Here is a 21468-nt window from a genome sequence, read left to right on the forward strand (position 1 = left end):
AGTCACTTAAGCAACTGAACCACTGAGATGCCCTGAATTCCAGATTTATTAATAGTGAAGGCAGAGGGGCACCTTGGTGGCTCCGTCATTAAGCGTCTATCTTCGGCTCAGGTCACAGTCCCAGGGTCCTGGAATCGAGTCCTGCATCAGGCTCCCTGCTCGGCGGGAAGTCTGCTTCTCCCTTTCCCGCTCCCCCTGCTTGTGTTCCCTCTCTTGCTATGTCTCTCTCTCTCTGTCAAATAAATAAATTTAAAAAAAAATAGTGAAGGGAGAATGCCTTTGTCCCCTCCATAGAGGGTGGGGCTAATCCAGATGAAGCTACCGGGAGAAATGGAGAAATAGCAGCTAGAGAAGGACTGGAGTAAATCCATGTCAGTGTGGCAGCAGCTTGAGGCTCAACTAACAGAAAATAATATTGTGAAAGAGGAATTGGCCCTACTGGATGGGTCCAGTGTGGTCTTTAAACTTCTGGTACTCTGCTACTTGAAATTAAGCAATAAGATCCCAGCTCTAGGACCTCCAATAGCAGTCACAGCAACAGAGGGAAACCCTGGCTTGGCTATAGCAGGGTTTCCAGCAGGCCCAGAAAGCCAAGGCAAGGGTTTCTGGGAAGTTCTGACACCATGGTGAAGGGAAGCAGAGGAGAGGGAATGGGGCAGCTCCAGGATCTACACTATAGCTAATCAAATGTGAAAATACCTGACTGTTTTCTGACCAAAAAAAAAAAAAAAAAAAGCCATACTACCCAAAGTAGTATACAAATTCAATGCAATCCCCATCAAAATCTCAATGATATATTTGGAAAAATAGGAAAAAGCTATCTCAAAATTCATATGGAACTTCAACTTCTTCAAACTTCAACTTCAACTTCAAAATCTTGGGGAAAATAAAAGAATAAAGTTAGAGGCCTCAAACTTGATTTCAAAACCTACACTACAAGATGACATGGCTTAAGATAGATGTCTGTATATCTATGGAACATAGATATATGGAACATATATGGAACAGACTAGGAAGTCCTGAAATAAACTCCTGCATATGGTCAAATAATTTCAATAAGAATAGTTTCTCAGTTGGTTAAGGAACTGCCTTCGGCTCAGGTCATGATCCTGGAGTCCCGGGATTGAGTCCCACATCGGGCTCCCTGCTCAGCGGGGAGTCTGCTTCTCCTTCTGACCTTCCCCCTTCTCATGTGCTTGCTCTGTCTCATTTTCTCTCTTTCAAATAAATAAATAAAATCTTAAAAAAAAAAAAGAATACCAAGACCACACAATGAGAGAAAAGTCAGTTAAACAAAATGTTTTGGGAAAACTGGATATCCACATGCAAAGGAATGGATTTGGACAGCTACTTCATAGCACATGTAAAAATTAACTCAAAATGGATTAAAGACCTAAATGCAAGACCAATGACTAAAACTCCTAGAAAAAATTACTAGCAAAATCTTTCAGGATATCAGATTTAAGAATGATTTCTTGGATATGACACTGAAAATAAAAATAAACATATAGGGCTACATCAAATTTTAAAACTTCTACAGTCAAAGGAAAAAACAGTGAAAAGGCTATTTGTAGGATGGGAAGAAATATTTGTAAATGGGATATATACTAGGGGATCAGTATATGGAAATAAATAACCAACTTATAGAACTCAACAATGGAAAACAATGTAATGGTAAAAATGAGCAAAGGATTATGAAGATAATCACTTCCCAATATATATGTGTTTCACATTATCATATTGTACACTTAATGAGGTAAACTTGAAAAATAATCTGATGTAAAAATGGCCAAAGGATTATTGTGATAATCACTTCACAATATATATCTATTTCAAATTATCGTATTGTATACTTAATGAGGTAAACTTGTACAATGTTTTTAGTCAGTAATATCTCAGAAAAGTTGAAAAAATGAATAAATAAAAATGGCCATCCTAGACCAGCTAGTCCCTAGCCAACACAATAGCTGACTAAAAACCCAGCCCAACACAAAGCAAAAGAACTGCCCAGGGGTGCCTGGCTGGCTCAGTCCATAGTCTGTGCAACTCTTGATTTCAGGGTTATAAGTTCAATTCCCACATTAGGTATAAAGATTACTTAAGAAAAAATAAAAATCTTAAAAAAACACACACAAACAAAACCCTGCCACCTCTGTCCAACCCAAATTGCTAAACTACAAAATCACAAGCTACTATATGGTTCTGGGCTGTTTAAATACATAAATACATAACATTGTTTTCCATTGTTGAGTTCTATAAGTTGGTTATTTATTTCCATATACTGATCCCCTAGTATATATCCCATTTACAAATATTTCTTCCCATCCTACAAATAGCCTTTTCACTGTTTTTTCCTTTGACATGTAGAAGTTTTAAAGTTTGATGTAGCCCTATGAGGTTAACATTGTAAAAACTAAATCATATACTTAACTAGCTCTTCTTTTCTCTTTGCTTGTATAACCTTGTAGTTAAATTAGATATCTGTTCAGGTCAAAGAATGGAGTAAAGTGAGTTGTCACAATGGAGTTAGTAGAATCACGTAAGACTTTTGAAGCAGACACTCCTACCTTTGTCAAGTGTTGCCTGACTTTGCTAATTAACCACTGTTTAATCTACTTACTAAATGAATAAAAGATAAAATTATTATATATCACCATTCAAAAACTAAGTCATGGTTAGCAAAGTCCCCAGATATGGAATCAACGCAAAAATCAACTGTCTTTTTATATGTGGAAAATAAATATGCAGAAATGAAGTACAGAACAATATCATTTGTTATTGCTCCAAACAAAATTAAATATAGTACTTATCTTTAAATAAATCTAACAAAACACATAAAGATCTATATGTTGAAAAACTACCAACTGCTGTTGAAAAAATCATTGAGAATGGAATAATTGAAAAGATATTGATTGGAAGACCAATATAGTAAAGATGCTAGTTCTCTCCAATTGGTTTATATTTATGTTTAATGCAATTCCTATCAAAATCCCAACAAAGTTTACACAGAAACAAAGCTTACTCTAAAACTAATAAGGGAAAGAAAAGCTCTATAAAAGTCAAAATAATTTTGAAAGAAAAATAAAATGGGAGGAATCACTGATCCCTAATTAAGATTTTAATCAAGACAATATGGTATTTACAAAGGGACAGACACAAAAATAAATAGAAGAAAATGAACAATCAGAAATACACCCACACAAATTTACCTGTATTTTTTGATAAAAGTGCAAAATTAATAGAAGGGATGATTAATAATAGTTCTACAAATAGTGCTGGAGCAAATGTGGACATTTAGAAGAAAAAACCAAATAAAAACAAATAAACCTCAACCTAAATCTCACACTTTAAATAAAATTAGCTAAAAAATAGATTATGAACTTATAGGTAAAATGTAAAACTAAAAAAGATTTATATAAAAAATGGGGAAACGCCTCATGGAGCACCTGACTGGCTAAGTCAGTAGAGCATGCAACTCTTGATCTTGTGGTTGTGAGTTCAAACCCCACATTGCAGGTACAGTTCTTTTTAAAAATAAACAAACAAATAAACAAACAAACAGGACAAAGCAAAGAGATTTTTTATGTAGTATTTATCATATATTGTTTGTTGATGAATACTTCAATGACGCACTTTTTTGGCTATTGTAACTAATGCTGTTTTGAACAAATATCTTTTTGAATTCCTGTTCCCAGTTCTTTTGCATATATACACAGAGATGATATTGCTGAATCATATTGTCATACTTTTGCTAATTTTTGAGGGACTTCCATACTGTTTTCCACAATGGTTGCACTATTTTACAATTCCACCAGCGATGCTGAAGTGTTCTCTACATTCTTGCCAACACTTACTATCTTTTGCTTTTTAAATAAGAGCCAGTACCATATTGTGTGATCAAAATCTTAATTTCAGAGCAGTGATTCCTCCTATGAGTGAAATAATAAGCGGTATCTCATGGTGGTTTTGATTTGCATTTCCCTTATGCTTATGATAAGAATCTTCGTTTGCTTATTGACCATATACCCCCCCAACCTAACCCCCCAAGAAATGTCTGTTCAATCCCTTTGCTTATTTGGGAATCAAATTGTATTATTGACACTTTTGAGTTGCTTTTCCTATATTTTCATCTAAGAGTTTTATGGTTTTAGCTCTTACATCTTTTGTAAGCTCTTACATCTTTTAAATTTACATTTACTTATTTATGTGGCATCTGGGTGGCTCAGTCATTAAGTGTCTGCCTTTGGCTCAGGTCATGATCCCAGAGTCCTGGGATCAAGCCCCGCATCGGGCTCGCTGCTCGGCAGAGAGCCTGTTTCTCCCTCTACCTGCCACTTCCCCTGCTTGTGTTTCCTCTCTCTCACTGTCTCTCTCTGTCAAATAAAATATTTAAAAAAAAAATTCTACATTTACTTATTTATTTTTGTTTATTATTGAAGAATAATTGCATACAAAATTTATTGGTCTCAGATGTTAGCTATTAAATTTATGTCACTGACTTTTTTTCATTAATTTTAGTATATAATGTTAAGAAGGGGTTTGCTCTCATTTTCTTCCATTTGAATATTCAGTTTTCTCAGGATCATTTGTTGAAAAGACTGTCCTTTTTCCATTGAATGGTTCTGGCATCCTTGCCAAAAATTATTTGGCTATGAATGTGAAGGTTTATGTCTAGACTTTCAATTCTGTTCCATTGGTCTTTGTGTCAATCTTTTGACCTGTGTTGATCCAAGGTTTATTTCTGACCCTTATTCTATTCCTTTGGTCTATATGTCTATCATTTTGACTAACTATAACTTTATACTAAGTTTTGAAATTAGGAAGTATAAACCTTCTGGCTTCATCCTTCTTTTTTAAGATAGCTTTAACTACCTGGAGTCCCTAAGAGTTTTTCAAAAAAAAATCATTGGAATTTTAATAGAAACTACATTGAATCCATCAATAACTTTGGGTAGTATTGACATCTTAACATTAAGTTTTAAAATCCATGAATAGGGAGTGTCTTTCAGTTTATTTATGTCTTCTTAATTTCCTTCAACAATGTTTTGTTGGGTTTTTTTAAAGATTTATTTATCTTAGAGAGAGCATGAGCAGGAGGCAGAGGGAAAGGAGAGAGAAACTCTAAGCAGACTCCATGCTGAGCTCAGAGACTAACTCAGGGCTTGATCTCATGACCCTGAGATCATGATCTAAACTGAAACGAAGAGTCAGACGCTTAACCAACTGCCCCACCCAAGTGCCCCTGTTTCATTGTTTTTGGTGTACAAGTTTGTTATCTTCTCAGTTAACTAAAAAAGTATTTTATTCTCTGGGGCACTTGGGTGGCTTTGGTTAAGCATCAGAGTCTTCATTCTGGGTCAGGTCACTATCTTGGGCTTGTGGGATCAAGTCCTGCATCAGGCTCTGCACTCAGCATGGAATCTGCTCATCCCTCTCTTCTCTCTCTCAAATCCTTCCCCAGCTCACACACTCTCTCTCTAAAACAAATAAATAAAATCTTTTTTTAAAGTATTCTTCTATATGATATTGTAAACATAACTGTTTTAATTTCCTTTTCAGATTGTTTATTAGTGTATAGATCTATAACTAATTTTCATGTGTAGATTTTGTATCTTGTTCTAACAGGTTTTTTTAGTATGTGAAATCTTTAGAGTTTTATATATTTATCAGAAGACATATTTTTACTTCTTTTTATCTGTTTTAAATTCTTTTACTTCTTGGGGCACCTGGGTGGCTCAGTCATTAAGCCTCTACCTTCAGCTCAGGTCATGATCCCAGGGTCCTGGGATCGAGCCCCACATTGGGCTCCCTGCTCAGCCGGGAGTCTGCTTCTCCCTCTCCCACTCCCCCTGCTTATGTTGTCTCTCTCACTGTGTCTCTCTGTCAAATAAATAAAATCTTTGAAAAAAAATAAATAAATTATTTTACTTATTTTTCCCTATTTGCTCTGGCCAGAACTTCCAGTAATATGTTGACTAGAAATGGCAAAAGTGGGTATCTTTATCTTACTCTGATCTTAGTCTTTAACCTGTGTGTTAGCTGTGGGATTTCCATATATGGTTTTTATTACGTTGAGGTAGTTTCCTTCTGTTCCTAGTTTGAGTGTTTTTACCAAGAAAACATATTGAATTTTACCAAATGCTTGTTTTGCATCTATTGAGATGATTTTTTTTTTCCGGAAAGGAAGAAAAAGACCACAATAACAACATCAGAAAAGAAGCAAAACAAACCAGAAAAACAAAACAAAACAAAACAAAAAAAGGAAAAATCAAACAAGACACAAAATGGAAGAAAACAAAAAACTAGATCCTGGGTGTGTTTTGATCTGTTTTTTAAAAGAAAGTAGATCCCAAAGTAGGAAAGAAAGGAGAACATATATATACAAAAATACCATACCATATAATACAATACAATACAATACAATACCATACCATACAATACAATACAATAATGAAAGGAAACCAAAAATAAAAAATATTTATATATAATATACATATATATAATTCAAAAGAATAAAAAAGAACTGAAAAAAAGAAAATAGCTGAAAATACAAAAGTTTTTTCACTAAAGAATTAAACACACACACACAAATGCTACATCTCTTTTGCCCCTAGAGCTGAGGCCTCGCAGTTCTCTCTGCTCAGGAAACTTAGTGGGAGCAGCTGTGTGTGCTGGTCTCCTGGGGAGGGGGCCTGTTGTGCTGACTGCCCGCGGGACTTGCCCTAGGGGAAAGGCTTGTGCAGGGCATGGGGAGGCGGGGTTACTTGTAAGAGTTCCCGGACTCCAGTAGGTGGCGCTGCTTTCCTCCCTAAAGTGTTTCAGCAATGATGGGTGGGATGAAAATGGCACTGCCTCCCCTCTCTAGTCCCAGGGCTGAAAATTCCCGGCTCCCCACTCTTGAGGGAGCCCTGTCGGAAGAGCAATCAATCGCACTTTTGTCCCCTGTTTTCTGTCAGAACTCTGTATACCTGGGAACTCAGGAACCTCAATTCGTCTTGAGACCGTGGGGATCCTGTGACCACGCTGTCCCCCCTGAGATTTCACTCCCACTTCACCACCTGACATCCCCCACTACAGCAGACTTCTAAAAGTTCTGATTATGTGCTCTGATGCTTATAATACTTTGCAGTAGCCTCCTTAAGCTGGTTCTGTCTCCTCCACCGTATTTTCCTATATATCGTCTCAGATTCAATTCTCCACACTTCCTACCTTCAAAAACTGGTCACTTTTCGGGCGCCTGGGTGGCTCAGTCGTTAAGCGTCTGCCTTCGGCTCAGGTCATGATCCCAGGGTCCTGGTATCGAGCCCCACATCGGGCTCCCTGCTTGGAGGGAAGCCTGCTTCTCCCTCTCCCACTCCCCCTGCTTGTGTTCCCTCTCTCACTGTCTTTCTCTGTGTTAAAAAAATAAATAAAAAATCTTAAAAAAAAAACTGGTCACTTTTCTATTTGTAGAACGACTTGATAAATATTTAGCTAAATTGATAACTACCTCAATTCCAGGGACCAGAGGAACTTAGGATCCCCTACACTTCTCTCTGCCTTAACTCTTCCCAAGATGATTGTAAGATTTTTATCCTTCATTTTGTTGATATGATGTATCACGTTCATTGATTTGTGAATATTGAACCACACTTACATCCCGGGAATAAATCCACCGATCATGGTGAATTTTTTTGCATTTAATGCAAAATACTCATTTGGTTAAAGATTTTATATCTATCTTCATCAGGGATTTTGGCCTGTAGTTTTTTTGTGTGTGGTGTCTTTGGTTTTGGTACCAGGATAATGCTGCCCTCATAGATTGTATCTGCAAGTTTTCCTTCCTGCTCTATTTTTTAGGATAGCTTGAAAAGAATAGGTACTACCTATTCTTTAAATATTTCGTAGAATTCATCTTTGAATCCATCTGATCCTCGACTTTTATTTTTTGGTACTTTTTTGATTACTAATTCAATTTCACTGGTAGTAATCTCTGTTCAGATTTGCTCTTTCTTCCTGATTCAGTTTTGGGAGCTTGTGTTTCTAGGAATTTATCCATTTCTTCTAGGTTGTCCAATTTGTTGCCATATAGCTTTTCACACCATTCTTTTTTGTTTAAAGATTTATTTATTTATTTGAGAAAGAGAATGCACATGAGTGGGGGGAGGGCACAGGGAAGGAACTCCCAAGCAGATTCCCCGCTGAGCCCAGAATCCCATGCACCGGATGCACGATGCAGGGGGCTCAATCCCACAACCCATGATATCATGACCAGAGACAAAACCAAGATTCAGATGCTTAGCTGACTGAGCCACCCAGGCAGCCCTTCATAGTATTCTTTTATAATCCTTTGTTTTCTGTAGTGTCCATTGCTACTTCTCATTCCTTCCTGATTTTATTTATTTTGGTCCTTTATCTTATTTTATTGATGAGTATATAAGAGTTTATCAATTTTGTTTATCTTTTCAAGACCTAGCTCTTGGCTTCATTATTTTTTCCTATTCTTTTTTCATTTCTATGTCATTTGTTACTTTTTTTATTTTAAAAGGCACTTTTTTAAGTTTTAAAATGTATTTAGTTAGTTTATTAATTATTTATAGTAGGCTCCACATCCAGCATGGAGCCCAACGTGGAGCTTGAACTTGACCCCTCTTGGGTCTTTAGCAAGACCTGAGCTAAAATCAAGAGTTAGATACCTAATTGAATGAGCCACATTAAGTTTTTATTTACATTCCACACGTTAATGCAATGTTATATTAGTTTCAGTTGTACAATACAGTGACTCAACACTTCCATACATCACCCCGTGCTCATCACAAGTGCTCTCCTTAATCCCCATCACCTAATTAATCCATTGCCCCACCTCACCTCTGGTAACCATCAGTGTGTTTTTCATAGTTAAGAGTCTGGTTCTTAGTTTGTCTTTCGGATATTGAATTTTAGAAGTTCTTTATAAATTTTGGATATCAACTCTATCCAATACGTCATTTGCAAATATCTTCTCCCATTCAGTATGTTGCCTTTTACTTTGGGAGATTGTTTTCTTCACAGTGGAGAAGTTTTTTGGGTTTTTTTTGGGGGGGGGGTTGTTTTGTTTTGTTTTGTTTTTTGAAATAGAGAGAGAGTGCACACATGAGTAGGCAGGGGGTGGGAAGGAGCAGAGGGAAAGTATCTTAAGCAGACACTTAACTGAGCATGGAGCTCAACACACCCTAAGACCATGATGTGAGCTGAAATCAAGAATCAAATGTTTAACCAACTGAGCCACCTAGGTGTCCCTGTGCAGAAGCTTTTTATTTTGATGTAGTCCCAACAGTTTATTTTTGGTTTTGTCCCTTGGGTCAGGAGACATATCTTGAAAGAAGTTGCCATGGCCGATGTCAAAGAAGTTATTGCATGTGTTCTCTTCTGATATCTTTATGGTTTCAGGTCTCACACTTAGGTCTTTAATCCATTTTCAATTTATTTTGTGTATGGTGTAGCAAAGTGGTCCAGTTTCATTCTTCTGCACGTGGCTTTCCAGTTTTCCCAGACCATTTATTGAAGAGACTGTCTTTCCCATTGCATTTTCGTTCCTGCTTTCTCAAAGATTAATTGACCATATAGTTGTGGATTTATTTCTGAATTTTCTGTTTTGTTCCCTTGATCTTGCTTTTGTGCCCATACCATACTGTCTTGATCTCTATAGCTTTTTAGTATAACTTAAAGTCCAGAATTGTGATGCCTCCAGCTTTGCTCTTCTCTTTCAAGATTGCTTTGGCTATTTGCAGTCTTTTGTAGTCCCAAACAAATTTTAAGATTGTTCTGTGAAAAATCGTGTTGGTATTTTGATAGAGATTTCATTAAACATGTAGATTACTTTAGGTAGTATAGACATTTTAATAATATTTCTTCTTCCAATCCTTGAACATGGAATTCTTTTCATTTCCTTGTGTTCTCTTCAATTTCTTTCATCAGTTTTTACAGTTTTCACAGTGCAGATCTTTCACCTCTTTGGTTAGGTTTATTCCTAGGTATGTTATATTTTTGAGTGCAACTGTATATGGGATTATTTTCTTATTTTCTCTTTCTGCTGCTTCATTATTAGTGTATAGAAATGCAACAGATTTCTGTACATTGATTTTGTATCCTGAGACTTAAGTGCATTTGTTTACCAGTTCTAGAAATTTTTTGGTGGCGTCTTTATTAAGAGAGATACTGGTTGTGGGTCTTTCATAGGTGGCATTTATTATGTTGAGTTATATTTCCTTTAAACCTACTTCGTTGAGGGTTTTAACCAAGAAAGGATGTTGTACTTTGTCAAATTTTTTTTCTGCATCGATTGACATGATCATATGGCTGTTATCCTTTCACTTTTTAATGAAATGTATCACCCTGATTAATTTGTGAATATTGAACCTCACTTGCAAGCCTGCAATTAATCCCATTTGATCATGGTGAATAATTTTGTAATGTAATGTTAGATTCTGTTTGCTAGGATTTCCTGAGGATTTTTGGATCTGTGCTCATCAGAGATATGGGCCTATATTTCTCTTTTGTGTGGGTGTATCATATATTTATCTGGTATTGGAATCAGATAGTACTGGCCTCACAGAATGAACTGGGAAGTTTTCCTTCCTTTCTTATTTTTTTGGAGTAGTTTAAAAGAAATAGGTATTAACTATCCTTTAAATCTTTACTAGAATTCGCCTATGAGCCATCTGGTCCCAGACTTTTGTTTATATGGGACAGTTTTTATTATTGATTCAGTTTCCTTGCTGGTTATAGATCTGTTCAAGTTTTCTACTTCTTCCTTTTTCAGTTTTGGTAGTTTATATGTTTCTAGAAATTTGTCCATTTCCTCTAGGTTGTCTAATTTATTGGCAAATACTTTTTTATAATATTCTCTTAAAATTATATTTCTTTAGTGTTGGTTGTAATTTCTTCTCTCTCATTTTAGATTCTATTTATTGAGTCCTTTCTCTTTTTTTCTTTGTGAGTCTGGCTAGAGATTTACCGACTTTACTGATTTTTTTCAGAGAAACAGCTCCTGGTTTTGTTGATCTGTTTTGTTGTTTTCTTAGTTTCTATATCATTTATTTCTGCTCTAATCTTTATTATATTGTTCCTTCTGCTGCTCTTAGGTTTTGTTCATTGTTCTTTTTCTAACTCTTTTAGGTGTAAGGTTAGGTTGTTTATTTGAGATTTTCTTGCTTCTTGAGGTTTGCCTGTATTGCTGTTGGACTGCCTTTGTGGCATCCCAAAGATTTTGGACCAGTATGTTCTCATTCTCATTTGTTTGATGTACTTTTTATTTCTTTTTTCTTTTTTTATTTCCTGGTTGACACATTTATAGTTTAGTATCCTGTTATTTAACCTCCATGTATTTGTGGTCTTTAGGATGGAATATTCTGAATATATATGGTAAGTACATCTGGTCTAGTGTGTCATGCAAAGCCATCATTTCCTTGTTGATTTTCTGTTTAGATGATCTGTCCATTGGCGTAAGTAGAGTATTAATGGTCCCATATGTCCCTAATGTCCTATATTGAATTATTATTGATTTTTTTCTTCGTGTTTGTTATCAGCTGCTTTACATATTTGGGTATTCCCATATTGGGTGTATGAATATTTACAATTGTTATATCTTCTTGTTGGAATGTTCTCTTTATTATTATACAGTGTTCTTCTCTGTCTCTTGTTATAGTCTTTGTTTCAAGGTCTACTTTGAGGGTGCCTGGGTGGCTCAGTTGTTAAGTGTCTGTCTTCAGCTCAGGTCATGATCCCAGAATCCTGGGTCAAGCCCCACGTTGGGCTCCAGCTCAGTGGGAAGCCTGCTTCTCCCTCTGCCTGACACTCCCCTCCTTGTGCTCATGTCAAATAAATAAATAAAATCTTTAAAAAAAATTAAGTCTACTTTGTCTAATATAAGTATTGCTACTCCAGCTTTCTTTGACATCCATTTGCATGATAGATGTTTCTCTGTCCCCTCACTTTCAATCTGCAGGTGTCTTTAGGTCCAAAATGAATTTCTTGTAAGCAGGATACAGATGGCTTTTTGTTTTTTAATCCATTCCATCACCATATGTCTTTTGATTGGAACATTTAGTCCATTTACATTCAAAGTAATTATTGATAGATACCTACTTTTTGTCATTTTATTATTTGTTTTGTGTTTGGTTCTGAAGATTTTCTCTGATCCTTTCTTATCTTTCTCTCTTTCATGTTTTGTTGATTTTCTTTATATATTTGGCTCTTGCTTGTTATTTGCATGTTTATTAGTGGTTTGATATATGGTTACCATTAGGTTTATATGTGACCTCTTGTGTATGTAGCAGTCTATATTAGGTTGAATCTCATTTAAGTTTGACCCCTCTTTTCTCCTCTCCTCCCTACTTAGGTATATAGTGTCATATTCTATATCTTTTTATTTTGTACATTCTCTGACTGAAATTTTTCAGATATACTTATTTTTACTGCTTTTGTGTTTCCTATCTTCATACGGTCAATTTTAGTCTCCCATTTCCATTCAAGGAATCCCCTTTAATATGTCTTGCAGGTCTGGTTTAGTAGTCACAAACTCCTTTAGTTTTTCTTAGTCTGGGAAACTGTTCATCTCTCCTTCTAATCTGAATAACAGCCTTGCTGGATAGATAGAGTATTCTTGGCTGTAGATTTTTTTTCCTTTCAGCACTTTGAATACATCAGGCCACTCCCTTCTGGCTTGCAACATTTCTGTTGATAAATCTCCAGGTAGCCTTATGAGTCTTCCCTTGTAAGTTAAGGACTTCTGTCTTCCTGCTTTCAGGATTTTTTCTTTATCACCACATTTTATAAATTTAACTACAATATGCCTTAGTGTTGGCCTGCTTTTGTTGATTTTGATGGGACTTCTCTGCACCTCATGGATTTGCACATTTGTTTCTTTAAGAAAGTTTTCAACTATTATTTCCTTAAATAAATTTTCTGTCCACTGTTCTCTCTCTTTCTCTTGTGGGACTCCTACAATGTGACTGTTACTACATTTGTTGGAGTCACTGAGTTCCTTAATCTAATCTAGTTTTGTATAATTTTTTTCTCTCTTTCATTCAGCTAGATTACTTTCCATTACTCTGTCTTCTAGGTCACTAATTTGTTCTGCTTTCTCCAGCCTGCTGCATTGCCTGAAGTGTGTTTCTAATTTATTCATTTATTGCATTCTCCATATCTAATTATTTTTTATCTCTGTGTTAAGAGTATCAGTAATGTCTTCCACTTTTTTCTCAAGTACTCTATTATTGCTTCACATACTTCATGAGGCACACTACTTACATTTGTTTTGCTTAGATCTCTTGCAGTGGTCTTGCCCTGTTGTTTCTTTTGGGATAAATTTTTCTGTCTTCTCATTTTATGTAGTCTCTATTCCTGTTTCTCTGTTAGGAAGGTCAGCTACGTCTTGTTCTTGAGGGTAAAGGCTTTATGAAGAAGAGATCCTGCGTAGTGTACCCTGATCCCCAGGCCTAGTGTTTCTCAGTGTGTCTCCAATGTGTGCTATGTGTGCTTTGTTGTTTTGTCCTGGCTGCTTTATCCTTCAGGCCACTTGTCCACGAGGTTCTCCTTGCCTGCAGGGGCAGTGTTTGGCATGTAGCCTGAATGTGGCATATTTTAATTTGGTGTTCTCTGGTCTATTTGTGAAATGAGATCCGTCACTGCCATCAGAACAAAGGCTCCACAAACCTCCTAGGTTGGGACGTAGGTGGTGAGTATGAGGTTGGGCCATTCTGGATAGGGGGCAGAACGCACTCTGTTAAGGCAAGTATGGCCAGGAAAGGCAGTTCCAACAGATCATGGGGGGCGGGGCTTCATGTTAGCAAGTTAGGTGGTGAGTGTTAGACAGAATGGTTCCTCCAGGTGGCCCTATGATTATGCTGAGGGGTGTGGGAGGGGAATGGTACCACCAAATTCCTTTATTCTCTGTGAATGCTGGCTCTCTGTGACATGCTCCAAAGTGACCAAATAATCTCTCCACTGTATGCTCCAGGCACTCTTCAGATCACTATTTCCACACTGCCAGTCCATTGGTTGTTTGCCTGTTTTTTGTCAAACAGCACAGTGCCTTATGTTATTGAGGTGTGTACCCTCTAACCCTATACTCTGAGGAGTTTTGATCAAGAAAGGATGCTGTACTTTATCAAAGGTTTTTCTGCATCTATTGAGAGGATCATATGGTTCTTGTTCTTTCTTTTGTTAATGTATTGTATCACATTGATTTGTGGATGTTGAACCAACCTTGCAGCCCAGAGATAAATCCCACTTGGTCATTGTGGATAATCCTTTTAATGTACTGTTGGATCCTATTGGCTAGTATTTTGGTGAGAATTTTTGCATCCATGTTCATCAAGGATATTGGTCTGTAATTCTCCTTTTTGATGGGGTCTTTGTCTGGTTTTGGGATCAAGGTAATGGTGGCCTCATAAAACAAGTTTGGAAGTTTTACTTCCATTTCTATTTTTTTGGAACAGTTTCAGAAAAATAGGTATTAATTCTTCTTTAAATGTTTGGTAGAATTCCCCTGGGAAGCCATCTAGCCCTGAGAAATACAAACAATTATAAGAATATATTATGAGCAACTATATAGCAGCAAATTAGATAATCTGAAAGAAATTGATGCATTCCTCAAGATGTATAAACTACCAAAACTGAACCAGGAAGAAATAGAAACTCTGAACAGGCCTATAACCACTAAGGAAATTGAAGCAGTAATCAAAAATCTCCCAACAAACAAAAGCCCAAGAGAATGATTTTAGACCTAAACACACCCGCAGATTGAAAGTGAGGGGATGGAGAAATATTTATCATGCAAATGGATGTCAGGAGAAAGCTGGAGTAGCACTACTTATATCTGACAAACTGGACTTTTTTGTTCTTTTGTTTTTATCCTGCTTTGGTCTTTAGATAGTTCTACCTTATAATCCAGCAATTGCACTACAAGTATTTACCCAAAGGATACAAAAATACTGATTAAAATGGATACTGATGAATGGCTAAAGAAGATGTGGTGTATATACACAATGGAATATTACTCAGCCATAAAAAGATTGAAATCTTGCCATTTACAAAGATAGATAGAGCTAATAATTATTGTTAGTGAAATAAGTCAGTCATAAATAGACAATACCATATGATTTCACTCATGTGCAACACAAAAAACAAAATAAATAAACACAGGGAGAAAAAAAAAAAAGGAAGGCAACCAAGAAAGAGACTCTTAACTATAGAGAACACACAGATAGCAAATAGATGGGTGGCAGAAGGGTAAATTGGTGACAGGTATTAAGGAGGATACTTGTCATGAGCACTGGGTGATGTATGTAAGTGATGAATCACTAAATTCTGCACCAGAAACTAATATTACATTGTATGTTAACTAACTGGAATTTAAATAAAAATTTGTAAAGAAAAAAGAAATAAACTGAATAAACTAAAACAATAATTAATTAATTAATCTGAAACTGCACCTTGAAAATTTTGTTGTAATATCTGATGTTTAAAAAAACAACACAAATGTAAATGATAATATTTACCTATAACAAATAAGGAGTTTTAAAAGCCAGGTATTGTAAAGAATATGTAAAGTATTTTAAAGAATATGTTGGGGGCACCTGGGTGGCTCAGTTGTTAAGCATCTGCCTTCAGCTCGGGTCATGATCCCAAGGTCCCGGGATCAAGTCCCACATCAGGCTCCCTCCTTGGCAGGGAGCCTGTTTTCCCTCTCCCACTCCTGCTGCTTGTGTTCCTGCTTTTGCTATCTCAGTCTCTGTCAAATAAATAAATAAAATCTTAAATAATAACAAAAATAAAATAATAAAATAAAGAATATGTTGGGGCACATGGGTGGCTCAGTTGGTTAAGCATCTGCCTTCAGCCCAGGGTCCTGGGATCAGTCCCGAGTCGGGCTCCCTGCTTAGCAAGGAGTCTACTTCTCCCTCTGCCTGTCACCCCATTCATGTTCTCTCACTCTCTCTCACTCTCTTTGTCTCTCTCTCAAATAAATAAATAAATTTTTTTGAAAAAATCCTGCAACTTCGAATACTCTTCAGGCAAAGTACTTCGGGTGAAAAGAGTATCACCGCTACACCAGCCATTAAAGAAATGTTAAAGGAAAATTTTCAAGTGGAAAAGTCATAATCTAAAAGAAGAAAATTATAGAAGGAAAAAAATTCACTTGTAAAAGCAAACCTCTACTCAAGGTAGTAGGTCAATCACTTATAAAGCTAGTAGGAAAGTTAAAAGACAAAAGTAGCAAAATGAATTATATTTACAATAATTAATTAAAGGGCACACAAATTAATAAGATAAAATATGACATTATATACATAAAAGATGGAAAACAATAAAAATGTAACTTTAAGAATGACCATCAATTTATAATTAATATAGACTGCTAAATGTTTACTATGTTACACATAAACCACAGGGTAACGACAAAAAAAATTATAATAGAGACACAAAAAAGAAAGGCAATCCAGGTATAATAATAGGTAAAAAGGAAAAGGAATCCAAGCATAATACTAAAGAAAACCATAAATCACAATGAGACAGAGAAAGAGAAGAAAGGAACAGAAAAGAACTAAAAAACAACCAGAAAGAAAAATTAACAAAATGGAAAAAAAGTACATACTATCAATATTTACTTTAAATGGACTAAATGCTTCAGTCAAAAGATATATGAATAAAAATACAAGACCCATCTGTACAAGAGACTCATTGCAAACCAAAAGACATATACAAAATAAAAGTGAGGGGATAGAAATTAAAATATTCCATGCAAATAAAGGCCAAAAAAAAGTGGGGCAGAATATTTATATCACACATTATACTTTAAAAGAAAGACTAACAGGTTAAGCAACTGCCTTTGGCTCAGGTCATGGTTTCAGGGTCCTGGGATAAAGTACAGCATCAGGCTCCCTGCTCAGTGTGGAGTCTGCTTCTCCCTCTCCCCTACCTCTCCCCCCACCCACTGCTGTTTATGCTCTCTCACTCTCTCTCTGTGTCAAATAAAATTTTTTTAAAAAATCTTCAAAAGAAAGACTAACAAAAAACAAAAAATGGCATTATATAATGATAAATGGATCAATCCAAGAAAACTGTAGCAATATAAATAACTGTGCACCCAGCATTAGCACCCCCTAAGTATATGAAGCCAGTGTTAACACACATAAAGGAAAAAATTGATTGCAACACAATAGTAGTAAAGGACTTTAACATCCGCTTACATCAATGGATAGATCATTCAGAAGAGAATCAAAAAGGGAACTGTCTTTGAAGACCATGTTAGACCAAATAGACTTAACAGATATACACAGAACATTCCAACCAAAACCAGCAGAATACACATCTTTTCAAGTGCACATGAACATTTTCCAGGATGCATAACATGGCAAAACACAAAAGATTTCTCAATAAATTTAAGAAGATTGAAATCATAGCAAGAATCCCTTCCAACCAATTAATCACAAGAGAGAACACTGGAAAAAACACAGCTAAAAAAACATGCTACTAAACAACTAATGAGTCAAGAAGAAATGAAAGAGGAAATTAAAAAATACTTTGAAACAAATGAAAATGGAAAAACAATGGTTCAAAATCTTTGGGACACAACAAAAGCTGTTTTGAGAGGATGTGTATAGCAACACAGGCCTAACTCTAGAAACAAGAAACATCTAAGATAAACAATCTAAACTTCCACCTCAATGAATGAGAGAGAGAGAGAAACATGAGAGAAAGAACACCACAAAATGGTAAAGTGAAGAAAAGAGTAAAAATCAGAGCAGACATAAATGTAATCATGGCCAAAAAAAAAAAATAGAAAAAATTTTTGGAAGGAAGAATTGGGTGGGGGTGGGCAGTGTGCCTGGGTGTCTCAGTCGGTTAAGAATCTGCCTTTGGGTCAGGTCATGATCCCACCGTCCTGGGATCGAGCCCCATATTGAGAGCCTCACCTCAGACTGTGGGAAGTCTGCTGCTCCCTCTCCTTCTGCCTCTCCCCTTGCTCATGCGTTCTCTCTCTCTCTCTCAAATAAATAAATAAAATCTTAAAAAAGAAGAAGAAGAAAAACTGGTTATTTTTTTAAAGATTTTATTTATTTGCCAGAGAAAGAGAGAGCACAAGCAAGGGGAGTGGCAGAGGGAGAAGCAGACTCCTTGCTGATCAGGGAGCCCGATGGGAGACTCGATCCCAGGACCCCGAGACCATGACCTGAGCCAAAGGCAGACACTTAACTGATTGAGCCACCCAGGCTCCCCAAGAACTGGCTCTTTAAAAAGACAAAATTTTTATACCTTTAACCAGATTCATTAAGAAAAAAGAAAGAAATAGGGTGACAACATAGCTCGGTAGGTAGGGTGTCTGACTCTTATTTTGGTTCTGGTCATGATCTCAAAATTGTGGAATCTAGCTCTGTGTTGGGCTTGCACATAGTGGGGAGGTTCCTTGAGATTCCTTCCCTTTGCCTTTCCCCCACTGGTGTTCTCTCTCTCTCTCTTTCTGTAAAATAAATAAATAAATCTTTAAAAGAAAAAAGACAGGAACACCTGGGTGGTTCAGTTAGTTAAGTGTCTGCCTTTGCTCAGTCCATGATTACTGGGGGCCTGGGTTTGAGCCCCACATCAGGCTCCTTGCCCAATGGGGAAAGGAAAGAGAGAGAGAGAAAGAAGAAAGAAAGAGAGAAAGAGAGAGAGGGAGGGAGGGAAAGAAGGAAAAAAGGAAGAAAGGAAGGAAAGAAGGAAGGAAGAGAGGGAGGGGGGGAGGAAGGAAGGAAAGGAGGGAAGAAGAAAGAAAGGAAGGAAGAGAGAGAGAGAGAGAAAGAAAGAAAAAGAAAGAAAGAGAGAGAGTGAGGGAGGGAGGAAGGAAGACAAAGGACTCAAATAATATCTGAAATAAAAGATAAATTACAGAAAAAAAACACAGAAATATGAAGGATCATGAGAGATTACCAGAAAAATTTATACACCAACAAAGTGACTAACCTAGGAGAAATAGATAAATTACTAAAAACGTACAATTTTCCAAGAGTGAATCAGGAATAAATAGAAAATCTGAACAGACCAATTACTACTAATAAAATTGAATCTATAACCAAAACACTCCAAAAAGCAAAACTTGAGGACTAGATGGTTTCACAGGTAAATCACATCAATTTATTTAAAGTAAAGTTAATGCCTATCCCTTCACAAACTATTCCAGAAATCAAAGAAGAAGAGAAGCTCCAAATTCATTCAATGAGGTAAGCATTATCTTGACACAAAAACCAAACAAGCAAACAAAATTTACAGGCAAATGTTCCCAATGAACATAGATGCAAAAATTCTCAGCAAAATATTAGCAATTCAACAATACATGGAAAAAATATTAACCATGGTAAATTGAGATTTATTCCACGGATGCAAATATAATTCAACATTCACAAACCAATCAATATGATTACCATGTTAATAGAATAAACAATAAAAATCATGTGATTATCTCAACACATGCAGAAAATGTGCTTGACAAAATTCAACTTCCTTTCATCGACAAAGTCATATGTACCTCCACACAATAAAAGCCATATAAAAGCAAACATCATACTCAATGAAGAATTGAAAAGTGAAAAGTTGAAACATTTTCCTCTTAGATCAGGAATAAGGCAAAAAAGTCCACTCACCACTTTTATTGAATATAGTACTGGAAATTACATCCCAATTGGTAACAAAAATGTAAAATTGTCACTATTTGCAGATGACATTTTACTACATATAAAAAACCCTAAAGTCTTCATGAAAAAAAACTATTAGAACTAATACATGAAAGAGGTGAAGTTGCAGGATACAAAACTGATATACAGAAATCTACTGCATTTTTATACACTAATAATCAGCTATAAGATAGAGAAATTAAGAAAAGGTTCTGTTTACAATTCCATCAAAAAGATTAAATACCTAGGAATAAATTTCACCAGAAGTGAAGACCTTGACACGAAAAACTTTAAGACTTTGATAAAGGAAATTGAAGATAATACACCCCAAAAAATGGAAAGATATACCATGCATAAGGACTTGAAGAATTAATCTGTTAAAATGTTTATATTACCCAAAGCAGTGCACAGATTTGATTCAATCCCTATCAAATTACAGATAGTATTTTTCAGAAAACTAGAATATAAATCTAAAATTTGTGTGGAACTACAAAAGGCTGCAAACAGCCAAAGCAATATTGAGAAAGAAGAACAAGTTCTATCACAGTTCTAGATTTCACACTATAATGCAAAGCTATAGTAATCAAACAATATGGCATTGGCATAAATAAGATACACAGACCAGTGAAACAGATAGGAAGCCCAGAAATAAAGATGCACTTAGATGGTCAATTAATCTATAACAAAGGAGGCAAGAACAAACAGTGGCAGGCTGTCTGGGTGGCACAGTTGGTTAAGTGTCTAACTCTTAGTTTTGGTCATAATCTCAGGGTCATGAGACTGAGCCCTGCACTGGGCTCCACACATCTCAGCATGGAGTCTGCTTGAGATTCTCTCCCATTGTCCTTCTGCTCTTCCTACTCCTGCTCTCTCTCTCTCTCTAAAATAAATAAGTATGTCTTAAAAAAAGAGAATATACAATGGTGGAAAGGACAGTCACTTCAGTAAATGGTGTTAGGAAAACTGGACAGGTACATGCAAAAGAAAAACACCATGGAGGTTTATACACAAAAATAAATTCAAAATGGACTAAAGACCTAAATGTAGAACCTGAAATCATTAAACTTCTAAAAGAGAACATAGTCAATAAATTCTTGGAAGTCATTCTTAGTAATATTTTCTTGGCTCAGGATCCTCAGGCAAAGGCACAAAATCAAAGACAAACAATTGGGACTACATCAAAGTAGAATACTTCTACACAGTGAACCAAACCATCAACAAAAGGGAAGGACAACCTTCTGAATGGAAAAAGATATTTGTAAATGATATATCCATTAAGGGGTTAATACCCAAAATATTTCAGAACTCATACAACTCAACACCAAAAAAACCCCACCAATCAAATTAAAAACTGGGCAAAGGACATGAAAAGACACTTTTCCAAAGAAAATATACAAAGGGCCAAAAGATGTGTGAAAAGATGCTCTATACCACGAATCATCAGGGAAATTCAAATCAAAACCAGAAGAAATTACCTCACACAATACAAAATGGTAGTATCAAAAAGATAAGAAAAAACAAGTGTTGATGATAATGCCAAGAAAAGGGAAAGGAACTTCATACACTATTGGGAATGTAAATTAGGACAGCCACCATGGAAAATGTTATGGAAGTTTATCAAAAATTTAGAAAGAAAAATACCGTAAATTCAGTAATTCCACTTCTGGAGATTTACCTGAAGGAAATGAAAACACTAATTCAAAAAGATAAACGCATCCCTAATGTTCACTGATAGATGAATAAAGAAGATGTTGTATGTACATACAATGGAATACTACTCAGCCATAAAAAAGAT

General features: G+C 35.9%; 1 pseudogene; it reads left to right on the forward strand.

Annotated features, from left to right (window-relative positions):
* Window positions 1-309: 309 nt before the first annotated feature.
* LOC148162090 (prefoldin subunit 6 pseudogene) lies at window positions 310-619 on the forward strand (annotated as a pseudogene).
* The last annotated feature ends 20849 nt before the right edge of the window (window positions 620-21468 follow it).

The sequence above is a fragment of the Eumetopias jubatus genome, unplaced genomic scaffold (genome assembly GCF_037043125.1).
Source record: "Eumetopias jubatus isolate StellerSeaLion01/CBP00866 unplaced genomic scaffold, mEumJub1_p1.0 scaffold_23, whole genome shotgun sequence".
Classification (NCBI taxonomy): domain Eukaryota; kingdom Metazoa; phylum Chordata; class Mammalia; order Carnivora; family Otariidae; genus Eumetopias; species Eumetopias jubatus.